An 8,892-nucleotide genomic window follows, 5' to 3' on the forward strand; every position below is an offset into this window, starting at 1 on the left:
CAGGGTGCCGGTGGAAACTATGCTACTGTTAGGAGAAGGAGAGGGGGGAGGCATGTCCAGAGGCAGCGGGAGAGGAGGAGGGGTAGGAGTGTGGAGGTGAGAGTCGGAATCTTGAATGTTGGCACTATGACTGGTAAAGGGAGAGAGCTGGCTGATATGATGGAGAGAAGGAAGGATATACTCGGTGTCCAAGAGACCAGGTGAAGGGGGAGTAAGGAAGGATGCTGAATATGGAGCTGCCAGGTAAGAGGAAAAGAGGAAGGCCAATGAGGAGATTTATGGATGTGGTGAGGGAGGACAGGAAGAGATGGAAACGAATGGTGCTCTATGGCAACCCCTAATGGGAGCAGCCAAAAGTAGAAGTAAGTAGGCATGTGGAGCAAGGTTGTTATCATGGCACCATTTATCAACAAGGTTCGTTTTCTCTAGCCGGGTAGAGTTTCCACTGTCACGCTAATTGTTCCGCCATCCGCCATCTCCGCTACTGAGGATAGTTACTGGTAGCTGCTGGAAAACACAAGCGCCATCCTCTTCCTCTAGCGCTGTCCCTTCAATACATTGTGTAAACACAACGTCCATTGCACGTCTGTCCATCTTTGGAGAGAGATCCTGCTCTGTTGCTCTCCCTGAGGTTTCTTCCTATTTTTCTCCCTGTTAAAGGTTTTTTTGGGGCTTTTTTGAGAGTTGTTCCTCATCCGATGTGAGGGTCTAAGGACAGGATGTGGTATTGCAGTAAACCCCACTGAAGAAAAGGTATAATTTGTGATAATGGGCTATAGAAATAAAATTGACTTCACTTGACTTCCTCTTTTGGTTGGGCAATGGTTGACTCACTTCCTCTGTGCCGTAAATCGAGCCTTCGTTTTCCCAGGAGCTCGGACCCGGCGGCAGACAGAGTTGCATGTTGAAAGCGAGGCTTATAGGGAACCAATCCAAACGCCGATGGCGTCATTAGTCCAGTGGTTCTCAACCTTTTTGGGGTCCTGGACCCCCTGCGTATTTTTGATCTACCCTGAGGACCCCTCCACCTGATCTTGGGGGAGGGGGGTTGCAATTTGATAGAAACAGTAGAAACTGCATGTTAAATTGCATTATAGCATTTATTCACTCTTTGGGGCAAAAATAAGAGCTTTCAGTTGGAACTTAGATATAGTTAACAAAACAGAATTCTTATGCAGTAACATTCAGATATATGTAACAAAACAGAATATGTATTCAGTAACTTTCAGATATATGTAACAAAACAGAATATGTATTCAGTAACTTTCAGATATATGTAACAAAACAGAATATGTATTCAGTAACTTTCAGATGTATGTAACAACAGAATTTTTATGCAGTAACTTCTAACAATGCAAACGGGAGCGAGATCTCTTATTAAAATACAATAAATTACACTTGTGAAACAGATGTAATTAGAGAAAAAAGTCCTGTTACCCTTTATAGTTTAGGTAGATAAAGGTCTCAGTCACATTTGAGTAAAATAATCCTATTTCTATAAATGTCATAGGATCTTTTTTTTAAAGATATTTTATTTTCACTGACCCCTTGCAATTACACCACGGACCACTAGGGGTCCGCGGACCCCCGGTTGAGAAACACTGGGAGGTTTAAAGGCTTATCTGAACTTTACAGTTGGCTGTGTTCGTTTTAAACCCAGTTTGAATAATACTGCCATCTACTGTTTTATGTCTTTATTCTGTGGCTTTATATTAAACTGTAGTTTCATTTTTTAAAACTTATCTATTTATTTATTTATTGCACTTCTCTAATTTCTTCTCTTAGTCTGGGTCCGGTTTCATAGAGACAGCCACGCCATGGTCTGAAAACAGTGTCTGATTACCAAATAAATCCCCTGTGGTGATAGGTATACTTCACCAGCTGCATGTATTCTGCACAGTTTTGATAATCAATCAACCTCATTTGTTTTATGGTTAAGCCGGCACGAGCCTCCTCAACTGTTTACTACAGCAAACTGGTTACGCAACACGCCTTGGCTGCGAGGCTGCACTTGGCTCTTTAGTCGAAATCTTCGTGCCACCTTAAAAGATTCGGCGATGACGTCATTTGGCCCGTAGGCGGCTGTTTTTTTGTGGAAACGATGAGGAGACTCCTGTTCATTTATTTCTTAGTTGTTCAGTAACAGATAAGTTGTGGAAAGGCCCAGGATCTCACATTTTCTTAAATGCAAACTTCACACATTCGTTTACCCTGAAAGACACAGTTTGTTGCTATGGCAATTCACAAAATAAAATCTTGGAACACGTGGTTTATTTTAATTTCATTGGCAAATTTTTTTGTGCACAAGCAGGAATTCTCTAATTCCCGACCTTATTTGCAACATTCCCTGCTTGAACTTGAATCTCTCTTAAATTCTGTTAGGTTATTAAAAGACAACAAGAGTGGAAAATTGTTAAACTCCTGTGACAACATCTTGAAAGAATCCTCTGACAATTCTGTGACTTAATGCTTCTTTATTCTTATATTTTATTTTCAATTTCAATGCAGTTGTTTTCCTTTTTAATTCTGCTTATTTTTTATTCAGGTTATGTATTTTTTCATGATACAGAACATTGTTATATTTCAAATGGGGAATCTGTTTTGTTCACCGCGAGTCTCTGTTTTCTGTCTGACGTTGCATGTGCATTGCTGTTGTGTTGATTCCTGTATGTGTATTTTTTGCAATTAAATTTTTTTAAAGAAGTCTTTTACTGCTGATCAGTAATCAATAGTGGAAACGTCCCCAGTAGAAGAGAGAAAATACATCGACCTTCCAGTTTACTTGTTATACTTGAAACTCAGTCACACTATGAGACAAGATGGACTGTAGACAAATAGGTGATTTATTGCTTGTTCTGTGTTTTTTGTGGTTTATGCCTTTATGTAAAGCACTTTGAATTGCCTTTGTGTATGAGATATGGTGTTTTGGTTTCTCGTGATCTTACCTTGTAAACACCCCAAACTCTGTAAGAGCTGACACAGAGGGGTCAGAGATAATGGCAGCAAATCTCTTGTTCCTCTCTCTTCCGGTAGCTCAGTTGCATGTTCTCAGGCCTTAGCATCTGGCTTTTCTGACGTCTTCACAATCACGAGAATTGGGAAATTACGCGATGACACTTTGCTCACTGGGCCACACAGTCTGATATACCAGGTTTATATGTCCGACAGTGAAAATGCTGCAGTAAAATCATTCAGTATTTCCTGGTGCTGCGTTACCTTGTTTGTCAGGCCTAAGTGTTTTGGTTTTTCTGACGTTTCAGTAGGCAGGAGCGAGGGCCACGGCAACTGGGTGTTTGTTTCTTCAGTTAAGGGAGTTTTTCTGGCCCCAGGGTAGATTTTCAAGAGAAAAACAAGAACAAAAACAAAAAATTTTGTAAACATTTTTTTGTCCATTATAATTCTGTTATCCTCTTTCAGTGTTGTATTATGTGAATTGCGTGAACACAACATCCATTGCACGCTGTCCGTCTTGGGAGAGAGAGCCCTCCTGTGTTGCTCTCCCTGAGGTTTCTTCCTATTTTCTCTCCCTGTTAAAGGGTTTTTTTAGGGAGTTGTTCCTTATCCGAAGAGAGGGTCTAAGGACAGGATGTTGTGTTGCTGTTAAGCCCACTGAGGCAAATGTTTAATTTGTGATATTGGGCTACACAAATAAAATTGATTTGATTTGATTTTTAAAAAACAGTTAGAGTAAGGTTGTGTTAGTTATTAAAAAAAAAAGATTCGTGTCTCAGTGGTGACATTTTAATACTTTTTCAGTGTGTTGAAAATTCACATGTGCCAGAATTTCACTGTTTTGGGCTTGTCCCCAACCCAGACTTCTTAACTTCCCCTCTAAAGTAATAAAGTAATGAAAATTGTTACATTCATTAAAGCTTTACTTTGCATTTTGCCATAATAATTTATAAAGACATATTTCAAATGCATGTGGTTTATATATGTGCAATTTGCACATTTTTATAGTTAAATGTCGCTGTCCCACATACTTCTGTCATTACATCACACCCAGCATTTTAGAGCCAGGACGTTTTTCAAACAGTGTGGTTGCCATGGAAACGAGACGTGCCAGAGGCGCGTGACCAGTCATGGCGGAAGCGAGACTTTTCATGGCCGCAAATGTCATGTGAAGATTTATGTGTCCTGATCTGAGAGCATGCTTATTAGCAGAAATAAGAAAATTCACTCCATTCACGTATATTCATTGTACACTGTGTGCTAGCTAACAGGTTAGCTTAGCAAGTCTAAGACTGCCAACTTTTTCTCCAAAAGGTGAGGAGCGTCATGACGTCACGCGTCATGACGTCACACGCTGCTGTTACAGCTTTGAAAGAGGCGTCATAACGTCAACCTTATTAAGATGTTTGTTCCAGACCACTTAATTAATAGAGCTTTTTTTTTGGGGGGGGCAGATTTGAAAGAAATCCATATGTTATATTTTCAACATTTCTAAAGCCAAAAGTGCCCCAAATTGAAGAATCGCCCATGTGCAGCATATTTCATACACAAGCCCAATGTAAAGGCTTTGCATAAAGGCATAAAACACGTAAAAACCGATACGGAACAAGACAGAAAGCGGAACCACTTATTTATGTACAGTCTGTAATATTTGCTAGTAATATTTGATTTGCTAATGTCCCTTACGGCTTTCCGTAGCGCCACAACAAAGTCACGTGATGTACGTAACAACGTCAGTCGGAATCCGGTCGGTGAATAAACACCCAGCACGAGAGAAGTCGTCCTTGCTTTATTAATGTTATAAGTTAACATAGCCAGAGGGCACAGATCATTACATGGTGTCAGAGTAGCGGAGTTTAAATACCCAATATGGATTCGTACGGCGTTCCAGCTCCACGGATGGACTGGGAATCGGCGAACTTACCTGAAGCATGGAGACGATTTCGACAAACAACGGAGCTAATGTTCACGGGCCCCCTGCGCGGGAAGAATGAAGAGGAGAAATGCAGCTACCTCCTGCTCTGGATAGGGGAAAAAGGGCGCGATGTGCACAACACTTGGACACTCAGCGGAGAACAAGCCAAGAAGCTAGAAACGTACTACGATAAGTACACTGAGTACATCACCCCCAAAGCAAACCCGATTTATGCCAGATATAAATTTCATGAAAAGATGCAGGGAGAGAGTGAATCCTTCGAACGATTTGTAACTGAGCTAAAGCTCCTAGTCAAAGACTGTGGCTACCCAAATGCCGACGAGATGGTCAGGGACCGCATCGTGTTTGCCACCAACTCACCCAGAGTGAGAGAAAAGCTACTTAGCCAGGGAGCTGAGCTAACGCTAGAAAAAGCCATAGATGTAGCCCGCTCACACGAGCTAGCAAAGCAACAGCTAACGTTTATGGGCCAGGGCAGCACACATGAAACGGTGCACGCAATAGGCAGAAAGACTTACAAACCGAACGCACCCAAAGCAGCTAACGCTAACTTCAGACAAAGGGACGTTAGCACCGCCGCCAGGGCGTGTAGCTATTGTGGAGGGCTACACGGCGCTAAAGCCACTTGCCCAGCTAAGGGTAAACAATGCATTAAATGCAAGAAGCTCAATCATTTTGCTAAAGTATGCAAGTCTAGCTCCCAGGGACAGACAAAGTACTACCGCGGCACAGTACATGCCGTCGGAGAGAACCCAGAAGAGTGCACCACTGACAGAGAACAGGAAGAACTGTACTTCGACAACATTACAGTGGAGAGCACCGCTGTGGGAGAACAGACAGAGCTGTACATAGACTGCATCTCAATAGAGAACAACGGAAAAAGCAACGAGCAGGCCTACGTAGAGGTTGGAATAGGCACACCTCCACAGAAGGTAAAGTTTAAACTAGACACTGGGGCACAGGCCAATACTATTCCCACCAACCTGTTCCAGGCGCTGTTCAAAAATGTGACACTGAAACCAGCAATACACAGACTCACTGAATATGGAGGAGGCGCGCTGAGCGTGAAAGGCACATGCAAACTCAAATGTAAGTACAGAGACAATGCAATGATGCTGGACTTTTACGTCATTGACACAAACGCCCCACCAGTCATGGCAATGAAAACATGCCGTGACCTAAACTTGGTAAAAATAGTGATGGCTGTGAGCGAGGAAAACAATGTCACATCACAGAGCATAATGGATGAGTATGCAGATGTTTTCCAGGGAATAGGAGAGTTCCCAGGCGAATGCACCTTCCGCGTCACACCAGATGCAACGCCGGTCGTCTGCCCGCCACGCAGAATCCCCATCGCCCTACGCAGCAAACTGAGGGACGAGCTTGACAGCATGGAGAAAGGCGGCATAATCTGTAAGGTAACAGAACCCACAGAATGGGTGAACGCACTCGTCATTGTTGAGAAGCCAAAGACAGGCAAACTTAGAGTGTGTTTAGACCCCAGAGCTCTTAACAAAGTGATACAACGACCTCACTACCCCCTCCCCACGCTGGAGGACGCCACCACAAAGCTTGCTGGAGCTGAGTACTTTAGCGTGTTAGACGCGCGGTCAGGCTATTGGGCCATCAAACTGAGCACTGAATCCTCAATGTTGACGACATTTAACACAGTGTTTGGCAGGTATCGTTTCCTCAGACTGCCATTCGGAATCGTGTCCGCTCAAGACGAGTTCCAGAGACGCGTGGATGAAACATATGAAGGATTGGACGGTGTGACGGCCATAGTGGACGACATACTAGTGTTCGGCAAGACTAAAGAGGAACATGACCAGCGTCTCAGAGCGATGCTGAAGCGCACAAGGGAGCGAGGGGTGAGGCTCAACCCCGACAAGTGTCACATATGCGTGTCCGAGGTAAGCTACTTCGGCCACACGCTCTCACACGAAGGCATCAAACCAGACCCACACAAGGTGAAGGCGGTCAAGGACATGCAACCCCCACAGAACAAAGCAGAGCTGGAGACAGTCCTCGGCATGATCAACTACCTCGCCAGATTTGCTCCACACCTCTCACAGATAAACTCACCCCTCAGACAGCTTCTGAAACAGGACAGTGAGTTTGTGTGGGATGCAGTCCACGACAAGGCGTTCCAAGAGATGAAGAATCTCATTACACAGCACCCAGGTCCAGTACTCTCACATTTCGACCCGCAGAAAGAGCTGCGACTCCAAGTGGATGCATCCAAAAGTGGCCTTGGGGCTGTCATGCTCCAAGATGGCAAACCAATTGCCTATGCGTCCAAGTCACTCAACAGCACTGAAGAAAACTACGCACAGATAGAGAAGGAGCTCTACGCTGTGGTCTTCGGCTGCAAGAGGTTCCACGAGTACATGTATGGACGAAAAGTGATTGTGGAGTCAGACCACAAGCCTCTGGAGGCAATACTAAAAAAGCCACTGGCAGCAGCACCACCCCGGCTGCAACGGATGATCCTGGCGCTCCAAAAATACGACATCCAAATCATCCACCGCCCCGGTAAGGATATACCGGTGGCCGACACACTGTCACGCAAGTCAATAGAACACCACGACAGTGACCTACAGGAAGGGATGGAGGCCCAAGTGCACACAGTCCTCAGCAACATCCCTGTGAGCGACACAAGACTCACAGAAATCAAGCAGGAAACAGCGCAAGATCCACAGCTCACCGCACTCAGACGAGCCACACTCACTGGCTGGCCAGACACAAAGAAAAAGTGCCCGCCCAGCATCCAGGAATACTGGAACCACAGAGCAGAAATCTCAGAAATGGACGGTATCCTGTTCAAAGGTGAGAGAATCATTGTCCCCCAAAAGCTTCGCAAGGACATGATACAGCGCATCCATGCCAGCCACCTTGGCGTGGAAAAAAGCAAATGCCGAGCAAGAGACTTACTGTTCTGGCCTGGCATGGGGAAACAGATCGAGGATGCGGTAGCAGACTGCAGCATATGCCAAGAACGGCGCAGCGCAAATGCAAAGGAACCAATGATGTCACACGCCATACCCGAGCGGCCGTGGCAAGTGATAGGCACAGACCTATTCACATGGAACTCACAGGACTTCATAGTCACTGTGGACTACTACTCCAGATTCTTCGAGCTAGAGAGACTTTACAGCTGCACCTCATCTGCCGTCATCATGAAGCTGAAAGCAGCAATGGCTCGACACGGAATCCCCGAGACTATCATCAGCGACAACGGTCCGTGCTACAGCTCTGGTGAGTTCCGCAACTTCTCACAGACATGGGGTTTCTCACACACCACCACAAGCCCCCACTACCCACAGAGCAACGGCCTCTCCGAGAAGACTGTCCAGACGGCCAAACGCATCCTGGACAAAGCCAAAGCTGAGAACAAAGACCCCTACATGAGCTTACTGGAGTATCGCAACACACCGGTGGACAACCTGAAATCACCGGCACAGCTACTGATGAGTCGGAGGCTGCGGTCCATTCTCCCATCAACAGCAAAACACCTGCAGCCACAGATCGCCAGTCAGGAGGATGTTCACAAAAGGAGAGAGGTATGTCAACAGCGCCAGCAGGCATACTACAACCGAACAGCCAAACCTCTGCCCCACCTGCCCGCAGGCACACCAATCCGCTTCCGGCAGGAGGATGGATCCTGGAGACCTGCAACTGTGGAAAGACCAGCGAACACAGAGAGGAGCTACCACATCCAAACCAAAGAAGGTCAGATCTACCAACGCAACCGTCAACACCTGCGACAAAGCAGAGTGAACACTCACACTACGCACACACACACTTCACAGCAGACTGTTACCAGCGCTAACAACAACACACAAGCCCATCAGCAAGAGCATGCTGAACCTCCAGACACGAACAATCAGCGACAACCAGACACACAGCCTGGTTACACCACGAGGTCAGGTCGCACGATCAAACCAAGACAAATCCTTGACTTATGAATGTTAAAAAAAAAAAAGAGAATTTTACACCAACCT

The sequence above is a fragment of the Lampris incognitus genome, chromosome 1, assembly GCF_029633865.1.
Source record: "Lampris incognitus isolate fLamInc1 chromosome 1, fLamInc1.hap2, whole genome shotgun sequence".
Classification (NCBI taxonomy): Eukaryota; Metazoa; Chordata; class Actinopteri; order Lampriformes; family Lampridae; genus Lampris; species Lampris incognitus.